Below are 10,747 nucleotides of genomic sequence, written 5' to 3' on the forward strand. Positions count from 1 at the left end.
TTACTTTTGTACGGCTATGACCCACCAGAATCAGCTTATAGTGGGCTACTGCCTACTATCAGCTAGTGGAGCAAAGCTGCAGTAAGCTCTGGAAAGATCTCGACAATATTGTTGTAATCCATCCAGCTGCCTGACTGATAGCTGGCTCCATCTCTCAGCTCAAGGCCAGCTGGGCCCCTCCCTACCCTTGCACTCCATTGAATGCTGGAGGAGTGGAGAGCAGTGACTGACAATCCTTGCTCTCTGCTCTGAGCAGACCAAGAGCTGAGCAATCAGTGGTCATGTGATCACGCCGTTCTCGAGCTCAGAGCCAACGTGAGACAGCTGCATTATCACACCGATGCTGCAGAATAGAGGTATGTTTATTTTTTTCATGAACTCATACTTCTCCTTTAAGTAAACATGTAAATGGGGATGAAGGTCTGCCTTAAATAACTCCATCTAAAAAATTTTAAAAAGTTATAACACTAATTTTTTTCTTATAGTAAGAAAAAAAATGTAAACTAAAGGAATAAAAGTTATTTTAAGCACCCCTGACAGAAGTATATGGTTTTATCCTATCCCTGTAATTGTCAGTTTTGCTAGACAGTTAGGTCTACATGTAAGTGTGGAAAAAATATAGATAAAGGCAGGCTCATTGCTACGTCTACAAAAGATCTGGGCTAGAGCCCATAGCAGCGAAGTAAAGAAAGTCATATGCTTGGGTGGGCATACACATGTACATAATATACATGTGTGTGTATGTGTGTATATATATATATATATATATGTATATATATCTCACAAAAGTGAGTACACCCCTCACATTTTTGTAAATATTTTATTATATCTTTTCTTGTGACAACACTGAAGAAATTACACTTTGCTACAATGTAAAGTAGTGAATGTACAGCTTGTATAACAGTATAAATTTGCTGTCCCCTCAAAATAACTCAAAACACAGCCATTAATGTTTAAACTGCTGGCAAAAAAAGTGAGTATACCCCTAAGTGAAAATGTGCAAATTGGGCCCAATTAGCCATTTTCCCTACCCAGTGTCATGTGACTCGTTAGTGTTACAAGGTCTCAGGTGTGAAAGGGGGAGCATGTGTGTTAAATTTGGTGTTATCGCTTTCACTTTCTCATACTGGTCACTGAAAGTTCAACATGGCACCTCATGGCAAAGAACTCTCTGAGGATCTGAAAAAAAGAATTGTTGCTGTACATAAAGATGGCCTAGGCCCTAGGTTGTAAGAAGATTGCCAAGACCCTGAAACTGAGCTGCAGCGCGGTAGCCAAGACCATACAACGGTTTAACAGGACAGGTTCCACTCAGAACAGGCCTCGCACGTGCTGAGCGTCATATCCAGAAGTTGTCTTTGGGAAATAGAGGTATGAGTGCTGCCAGCATTGCTGCAGAGGTTGAAGGGGTGTGGGGGTCAGCCTGTCAGTGCTCAGACCATACGCCACACTCTGCATCAAAGTGGTCTGCATTGCTGTCCTCCCAGAAGGAAGCCTCTTCTAAAGATGGTGCATAAGAAAGCCCACAAACAGTTTGCTGAAGACAAGCAGACTAAGGACATGGATTACTAGAACAATGTCCGGTGGTCTGATGAAACCAAGATAAACTTATTTGGTTCAGATGGTGTCAAGCGTGTGTGGCGGCAAACAGGTGAGGAGTACAAAGTCAAGTGTGTCTTGTCTAAAGTCAAGCATGGTGGTGGAAGTGTCATGGTCTGGGGCTGCATGAGTGCTGCCAGCAGTGGGGAGATACAGTTCATTGAGGGAACCATGAATGCCATGCCAACATGTACTGTGACATACTGAAGCAGAGCATGATCCCCTCCCTTTGGAGACTGGGCTGCAGGGCAGTATTCGAACATGATAACGACCCCAAACACACCTCCAAGACGACTTAAACAACTTAACACTGCCTTGTTAAAAAAGCTGAGGGTAAAGGTGATGGACTGGCCAAGCATGTCTCCAGACCTAAACCCTAAACAAAATATTGACACTTTGTGCCCAATTTGGAAATTTTCACTACAGGGGTGTACTCACTTATGTTGCCAGCGGTTTAGATATTAACGGCTGTGTGTTGAATTATTTTGAGGAGAAGTCAAGTTTACACTGTTATACAAGCTGTACACTCACTACTTTACATTGTAGCAAAGTGCAATTTCTTCAGTGTTGTCACATGAAAAGATATAATAAAATATTTACAAAAACGTGAGGGGTGTACGCACTGTTGTGAGATACTGTGTATATATATATTGTAAAGTTGGGGATTGTTTAGTTCAAGTGTAGCGCTTACCGCTGAGCGGAGTCCACGCCAGTTGTGCCTTTAAGGGCTTTTTGGCCCACTTTTATTAAACAGAAGAAATGAACAGTCCATCCAGAATTCCCATGCAGGGATTTCAATAATCACAAATGGAAAATACTGAGCGACCTGGCTCTAGAGCAGCGCCGCTGCTCAGGCTTATGCTTCAGCCCTCTTGGCTCTATAATGGAGTTCATGTACCTCAGCACTCTTTTCCAGCCTCCTTGCTGTTCCAGCCCACAGGCTTGGACCCATTGCCTGCTCTAACAGACGGAACTGTGCAGAAATGCACGCTTGTCCCTTGCTTGCCTGGACTCCTCAGGAGGGTGAAGCCCAGAACCATGGTCAGGTGTCTACAAATAGTCCAGCACACACCTGACCAGTCAGTGTGCTGGTGAGTCTCAAAATCAGGACCCAGGACTGGGGATTTCATCCCACCTGGATCGCTGCGAAATCCTTGGGATCCAGATCCCAAAACAGATGTTCCTAAACAATGAGGAAACTGAAAAAACAGTTTCCTCCCAAATAAGCAAATAAACTGGAGTCCCTCAACCTGCCTGGTTGAGAATTCTGCGTCCATACACTGGTGGGGTACCACACTACCACAATATATATATATATATAAAATATTGATAAAATATCGTTACATATCTGAGCGCGGATCCCCCTTACATCAGGGTCCCCAGAGACCCCTTATTGCATCAGGGTCTCAAGAGAGCCCGCCCCTTATATCAGGGTCCCCAGAGAGCCTCCCAACTTACATCAGGGTCCCCAGAGGCCCCTCATTATATCAGGGTCTCCAGAGAGCCCCAGGGCTCAGGAGTGCGCTACATAAAGAATGCAGGGCTCAGCTGTGCCCATCTATGCAGCCTCACCAGTGCCCAGCAATGCATCCTCACCTGTGCCCAGCAATGCAGCTTTACCAGTGCCCAGGAATGCAGCCTCACCAGTGCCCAGGAATGCAGCCTCACCTGTGCCCAGGAATGCAGCGTCACTTGTACCCAGTTATGCAGCTTTACCTGTGTCCACATCTCAGCCTCACCAGTGCCCAGCAATGCAACCTCACCTGTGCCCAGGAATTCAGCCTCACCGGTGCCCAGGAATTCAGCCTCACTGGTGCCCACATCACCCTCACCTGTGCCGGGGATGAGAGAGGTGAGAAAGAGGAGAGCCGGCCAGATCATCACACCGGCGTCTCCCGCTGTGTCAGCTTTAATTTGAATCACTGGGTGCCCGCCATCACATAAGTCCCGCCTCCTGGTTCGGCTCCCACCTATAATAGGCAGCACATGGCTTGGCATTGGACATGTGTGCTGTCTGTCAAAGAAGCCATACCAGGAGGCAGGACTTTGTGATGACGGGGGTGCCTGATTATTCAAATTAAAGCTGACACTGCGGGCAACACCGGCTTGACACCCGCCAGTGTGTGGCACCTGGGGCGGACTACCCCCCTGACTCAGCACTTGCCCTGGTTATCCTAGGGACCCTGGGTTGGAATGCATGAGTGAATAATAGAGACTGATCAGGAGCATGGCAGATAAACTGACTGCAGGAGGCACGGGTACAGCTTGTGTTAGCACAGCATCTTTTGTCTCCAAAAAGGAGGCAAAAAGATGCAAACAGACGAAGCCAGCGTGGATCTGCTTTCATGCTTGGCATTGTCTGAAGGAAATAGGGCAAAAGGGCAACTGGCAGTTTATCACCCTGAACTGAAGAAGTGGCAATATATAACAAGAAATATGTTTGTTTTAGTGAAGTAAAGTTTCTTGATGTTCATTAACCCCTTCCCGCCGAGCGTACACAGATGTGCGTACTCGGCTTTCCGGGATTATACCGGGATGATGCCCGCAGCTCCAGGCATCATCCCGGTACCGTTGTTTAGAGCCGGTGATCGGCTATCCGAGTAAAACAACCGATGCGGCTAAAAGCCACTCGGCTGTTATACCGGAGGAGCGGGGACGTCCTCCCCTCCCGCCGCCTCCCGCGGCTCTTACCGGAACTCCTGTTCGATCGGGAGGCCCGGTGACCAATCGGCTGCCTCCAGCGGCTGGGGGCAGGCTGGAACGAAGCAGTAGGTTGCTTCCTTCCAGCCTCCTAGTAGTAAACACGGAAGCGAGGTCATGACGTCACTTCCCGTTTACTCTGCTGCCAATGGCGCCGGTTTTAAAAAACTACACAGTATTCAGAATCACCGTTTTCAGTGATCTGAATACTTTGAAGTGCAGAGGAGGGATCGGGGGTCAGAAAAAAAAAAAACGGTGTTCACATAACACATGTGAGGTATCGCCGCGATTGTCAGAGCAAGAGCAATAATTCTAGCACTAGACCTCCTCTGTAACTCTAACCTGATAACTGTAAAAAAAATTTAAAGCGTCACCTATAGAAATTCTTAGGTACCGTAGTTTGTCGCCATTCCACGAGTGCGTGCAATTATAAAGTGCGACATGTTTGGTATCTATTTACTCGGCATAACATCATCTTTCACATTATACAAAAAAATCGGGGTAACTTTACTGTTTGGATTTTTTAAAATCCATGAAAGTGTCCCTTTTCCCCAAAATTTGCGTTTTAAACACCGCTGCACAAATGTGATATAAAATATTGCAACAATCTCCGTTTTATTCTCTAGATTCTCTGCTAAAAAAATATATATAATGTTTGGGGATTCTAAGTAATTTTCTAGCAAAAAATACGGATTTTAACTTGTAAACACCAAATTTAAAAAATAGGCTTAGTCATGAAATGATCAATTTTTAGGATATATGACTACAGGCTCCTCTGCCAATAGGACCACCAATGTGCTTTTTTGGACCTTTTTCAACTCACCCAGTTCAATACCTACCTGAAAACCCCATAGAGGATCCAGAATTGAACCCACATGGCATTGAGAGCTACCAATTCTACCCTACATGGAGACATGTTTTTTTCCAACCTGCGCACATGAAAGGTGGCATGTTCGCTATAGGGGGATTGCAGCCTCACCAGATACAAGTTATTTTTTTATATTGAGTCAACTAACTATACTATAGGGGGTCTCCTGCCTCCCTCATTTCTTTTCCAGTGGATACTCTGAATTGCCCCAGGAGCCTTCAGCCAGTTGCTTGTGACCAAATCCCTTGGACCTCTTTAGACCATCAGATCCTAAATATCACTTCCTCTATTTTCTGAGAGGTAGCTGAATGAAGTGTTGAAGACAAAGGATGGTGAGTATTTGCAGCTGAAGGGGCTGCCATTAAAGTGTCACTAAATTCACATCTTAAAAAACTATTAATAAATGGTGTATTACATGCTGTTCATACTCACTCAGTCACTATGAGATAAATTTTCTGTATTCTGCAAAAAATCTGGTTGATCCTGCTGCTCTCCATCTCCACCTTCTGTACATGTCCCCAATTCAGCTATGGATTTTGCACCCGTGGTGGCAACTCTGCACATGCTCAGTTTTCTGTGAGTTTCTATGCTGAGTGTCAGGTCACCTAGAGGCTGGGTGACAGAAGCACACCGTTGGGATCAGGAGTGCACCACAAGGCAGTGGACCCTACGGCTGACTGCTGTGGATGGGAGTCCGGGTGGTAAGGAAGGCAGGGCCGCTGGGACACCAACACTGATCCCACCGGAGTTAGAGCGTAGGATTCCCTGGGGCTCGGAGTCTAAGAGCCAGCAGGTTTTCACCAGAGCCTCTAGAGGTGAGGATGGACTGGGCTGCAACTGGCTCCAGCTCACACCCACAGTAGGCAACAGGAGGATAGGGATAGTAAAGTAATAAGCCAAGGTCAGGGCCACAAGCAGACAAGGACAACAGAGTTCACACCAAGGTTCAGGGTCACAGGCAAACAGGGATAGTCAGGGACACGCCAGAGGTCAGGGTCACGAGCAGACAGGAATAGTAGAGAACACGCCAAGGTCGGTAACAGAAACAAATGTAGAGTACACAGCAGGCAGGAACAGGAAGCCAAACACACAGAGGTTGATTAGCAGGGCTGACCTGCAGTGCAGAGGTTAATATAGAGTTCTCTGATAGGAGCTGGGGTGGAGCCGTGCTAGAGGAAAGTTAATAAAAGCAGTCAGGTGAGAGTCAGCTGGTCTTTAGAAATGAACACATGGAAACAGGTAAGCTGATAGACAACACTATTGCATAACCATGACACTGAGCATTTCCTCCCTATCAAATCTTAATAGCACATGTGATTATAGAGTCACACATATGGGCATATGCATAGTGGTAAATGACAGCCCACTCCCTCCCTCCTCCTCCATGCCTACTAACCAGCTAAACAAAATAGGGGCAGAATATTACATATAGATTCATGGAGGCTTGACCTCCCTCTTTTCATCAATATAAGAAAGCCTGGAGGGGGGCTTACCTATAGGTACAGTAAATATCTCCTAAACATTTAGGAGATATTTACTTGTGAAGTGATGTCACCGGTGGCTTCACAAGTAAATATCTCCTAAACGGTGCATGTTTAGTAGTTATTTACTGTACCTATAGGTAAGCCCTCTAATACCCATGCCATTCCTTCAGAGCCCTGTGCCATGATTGGGGGCTCCCACGCACATGTGCAAGAGTGACATCATTGCGGCTCATCCAATCAAAGGACCGAAGCCCGCCAACATAGAAAGAAGACCGGGTGAAGATGGAAGCCCTGTCAATGGTGACAGCGCGCAGCTGGTGGGCTTCGTTTTAAGGTAAGTTTTCTATAATGTGCTAGTATGCACTGCATACTAGCACATTATAACATTGCCTTGCAGAAGGAATTTTTTTTTCTTTACCAAGTTTACTACCACTTTAGGATCACCGTACATGTTACATACATGTTAGTATAGTTCAACTTGTATGGCCATCTGAGTGTTCTTGCCACATTCTTCTGCTGGGGCTGGGATACAATACCCGTCACCCTGCACAAGGAGTGAGAGAAGCAAAGACCGGTCTTTATTGCAGGAAGCTCCTGCACAGAGGCAAAGTTTCACATTGGATTGCTGCACTGATCTGGAAAAAATACACAAATCAGACCATAATTCTAGTATGACTATAGTATGACAACCTTCACCTCTACCTTGTGTACTTTGCCATCATCACTAGTAATGCTATAATCATGAGCCAGTGGCCCAGTCAATTCCCCCAGCCTGTTGATCTTTCAGAAAGATGAAGTCTACAACTTGTAGATTTGGGTTGACTTAAAGTAGAATTCCAGGTTTACTATTGGAAAAACAGATGGTGCAGCGCTCAAAGCAGTGTAACCATTTAGCAGGAGTAAGGCAGGAAACCACAAAGGGTGCTCTGGCTCGGATGTTCCCTCCTACGTCGGTAAATGCACAAATTCTGAAGATAGAGCCGGCAACTCCAATAGTCCTTAATCCATTTTATTGACACATGAAATAAATGTAAAAGATACAAACTGACTCACGCGTATCGGCTGATAAGCCTTGTTCACAGCACAAATTGCAAGTAAAAAAGCAGGACATATATAGTGCAAGTCAAGCACCACCCTCCAATTGATACTTCATATCAGACATCACAATTGAGTGTGACCAGCTGGTCAGGTGTAGCAAGAAACATAGTACAACAAAAGACAACAGTGTTAGTTACAATATATGTACTGTATATATAGCATTAGCGTCTATACAAATGTTATAATGTATGGGAAAGTAGCAAAAAAGTAAAAGAATAAAGCACAGAGACCATGGAAAGCAGTTATTTTAAAAATAGAGGTCCAGGTTTACTATTATTTTAAATAGTTTGTTTGGGACAAGCTGGGCAAAAACATTTTTTTACACAGCAAAACAGTCTGGTCATTGGGGCTGTAGTAGCATTAGCTACAAACATACAGTAAGTGGTGTTGTGTTCAAGCAGTAGTAAGCGATGCTTCCTCTCTGCTGATAGATATAGATTAAGTCAGTCTTTTTATCAGTGAATTCAAGGATTCCTCTGACTGGCCAAGATGGAGATGCAGGCAGGTGAAATCATGATTTCCAACTTGTCATTTACATAAGCTTTGTATGCAATGATTACAAATACAAGACTTCTGAATAATGAGAATGCGCTAAGAAAGACTCAGTCTATACCTGGCAGCAGAGAGGAAGTGTCTCATACTGTTGCCAGAACACAGCGTGACTTGGTCTTTAGTGTTTGCTGCACTGAGACTAATCTGGTACAGGGCTGGTTCACACTGGTCCGACATGCTCTCCAACTTCGAGAGCACAAGTTGCATGACATGTCAAGATCAATGGTTCCTAAGAGAGCCTTAATTGGTCTGACTTGTGACTGTCTAAATTTGAAAAAGGGTTCCTGCATTATTTTTGTCTGACTTGGGCACAATTTCAGCCCAATGATTTGAATAGAAGTGGCATCCAAGCCGGCTCATCATCTTAATTGATCCGACTTGTGGCATGCGACTTGTGCTCTGAGGATCTTGAGGGGGAATCCCACGCCAAAATGTAAAAAAAAAAAAAGGACGTGCCCCCCCCCAAGCCCATACCAGACCCTTATCGGAGCCAGACCCGTATCGGAGCATCCAGCCCAACAGGCCAGGAAAGGGGGGGAGCTCTCCTGAACCATACCAGGCCACATGCCCTCGACATGGGGGGTGGTTGCTTTGGGGCAGATGGGGCTCTGCGCCCCCACCCCAAAGCACCTTGTCCCCATGTCATGTTGATGGGGATAAGGGCCTCTTCCCCACAACCCTGGCTGGTGGTTGTGGGGGTCTGCGGGCAGGGGGCTTATCGGAATCTAGAAGCCCATTTAACAAGCAGCCCCCCAGATCCTGCCCCCATGTGAATAAGTATGGGGTACAGTGCACCCCTACCCATTCACCCAAAAAAAGCAGTGTAGTGTTAAAAAAAAAAAGATATGGTTTTTGACAAGTCCTTTTTTAAAAAAATGAATGTCCCCCATCGTAGCTCTAACGTCAATCATGATAATTTTGGCGTGAGATTCCCACTCAAAATCCATACCAGGCTCAAAGGGCCTGGTATGCATTTGGGGGGATCCCACGCGTTTTTTTATTTTTTATTTTATTAATTTGGCATTAGGTTTCATCCATACCAGAAGCAAAACAATTCCTTTGCTTCTGGTATAGATGAAACCTAATGCCAAATTAATAAAATTAAAAATTAAAAAACGTTTGGGGACCCCCCAAATCCATACCAGGCCCTTTGAGCCTGTTATGGATCTTGAGTGGGAATCCCACACCAAAATTATCATGATTGATGTTAGAGCTACGATGGGGGACATTCTAATATTTTTTAAAAAGGACTTGTTAAAAACAATCTCTTGTTTTTTGTAACACTACACTGCTTTTTTCTTGTTTTGATTGGTCAGAGGACAAGTCGCAATCATCTCAAAGTCGAATCCTTTTCATTGAAATCGCATGGAAGTGGGACCTGAATTTGCAGGGCAAAGTCGGATCGGAAGCCATGCGGCATCCATGTCAGATCAGTGTGAACATAGCCTTGAAGTGATTGTAAAGGCTTGTTTTTTTTTAAATAACAAACATGTTATACTTACCTCCTCTGTGCAGTTGGATTTGCACAGAGCAGCCCGGATCCTCCTTTTCTCGAGTCCCTTTGCTGCTCCTAGTCCCTCCCTCCTTTGAGTGCCCCCTCAGCTAGCAGCTTGCTACAGGGGGCACCCAAGTCGAATCAGAGCTCTGTGTATCCATTCAGACATGGAGCCCCGACCTGATCCTGCCCCCTCTACCCTAATTGAATGACTGACTCTGATTGACAGCCACGGGAGCCAATGGCGCCGCTGCTCTGTCTCAGCCAATCAGGAGGAGCCTACTGGATGGTGAGGGGATCGTGGACATCGCAGAAGAGAGATGGGCTCAGGTAGGTAATTGGTGGGTGCTGGGGGGGCTGCTACACACAGAAGCTTTTTTATCTTAATGCATAGAATGCATTAAGATAAAAAACCTTCTTCCTCTACAACCCCTTTAGGCCTGCTCATTATTGTTTAGGAGGCAGGGTTCCCAATTAATTTTTACTGTTGTCTTTGAATATCCATTATAGGCAAAAAAATGTCTGACATAATCAGGGATTATTTTCAGGCAGATGGTACTCCCTGATTATTACAGACATTTTCTGTATCCCTGATTATTATACGGACAGCAAGAGACTGGGAGTAAGTTAGGTTTGTATTAAACCCAAAAGCAAACAATTATTATACTGCATTTACCAATTCTTAGATGTGATGGCTTGAATTGTTTCCTTTCCTAGGCTTTCTTTTTTTCTATTTTAACCTGGTGAACCAGACAGAAAATCTCACTTGCAGTCTCAGAGATAAGACAATTTAACACTGGCAGTGGTGCTTAAAATAATCAGCATTTATTTATGTAAAACCTTGATCCTAAAAGAAAAAAAAAACTGTTTGCTGTAAATGCTCATACTGTAAAGTATTAGCTTGAGTTTGGCTTCAGTTTGTTAATGTATCTAAATCTTTTAGTAGCTGGA

This window comes from Aquarana catesbeiana, linkage group LG10, assembly GCF_042186555.1.
Source record: "Aquarana catesbeiana isolate 2022-GZ linkage group LG10, ASM4218655v1, whole genome shotgun sequence".
Taxonomy (NCBI): domain Eukaryota; kingdom Metazoa; phylum Chordata; class Amphibia; order Anura; family Ranidae; genus Aquarana; species Aquarana catesbeiana.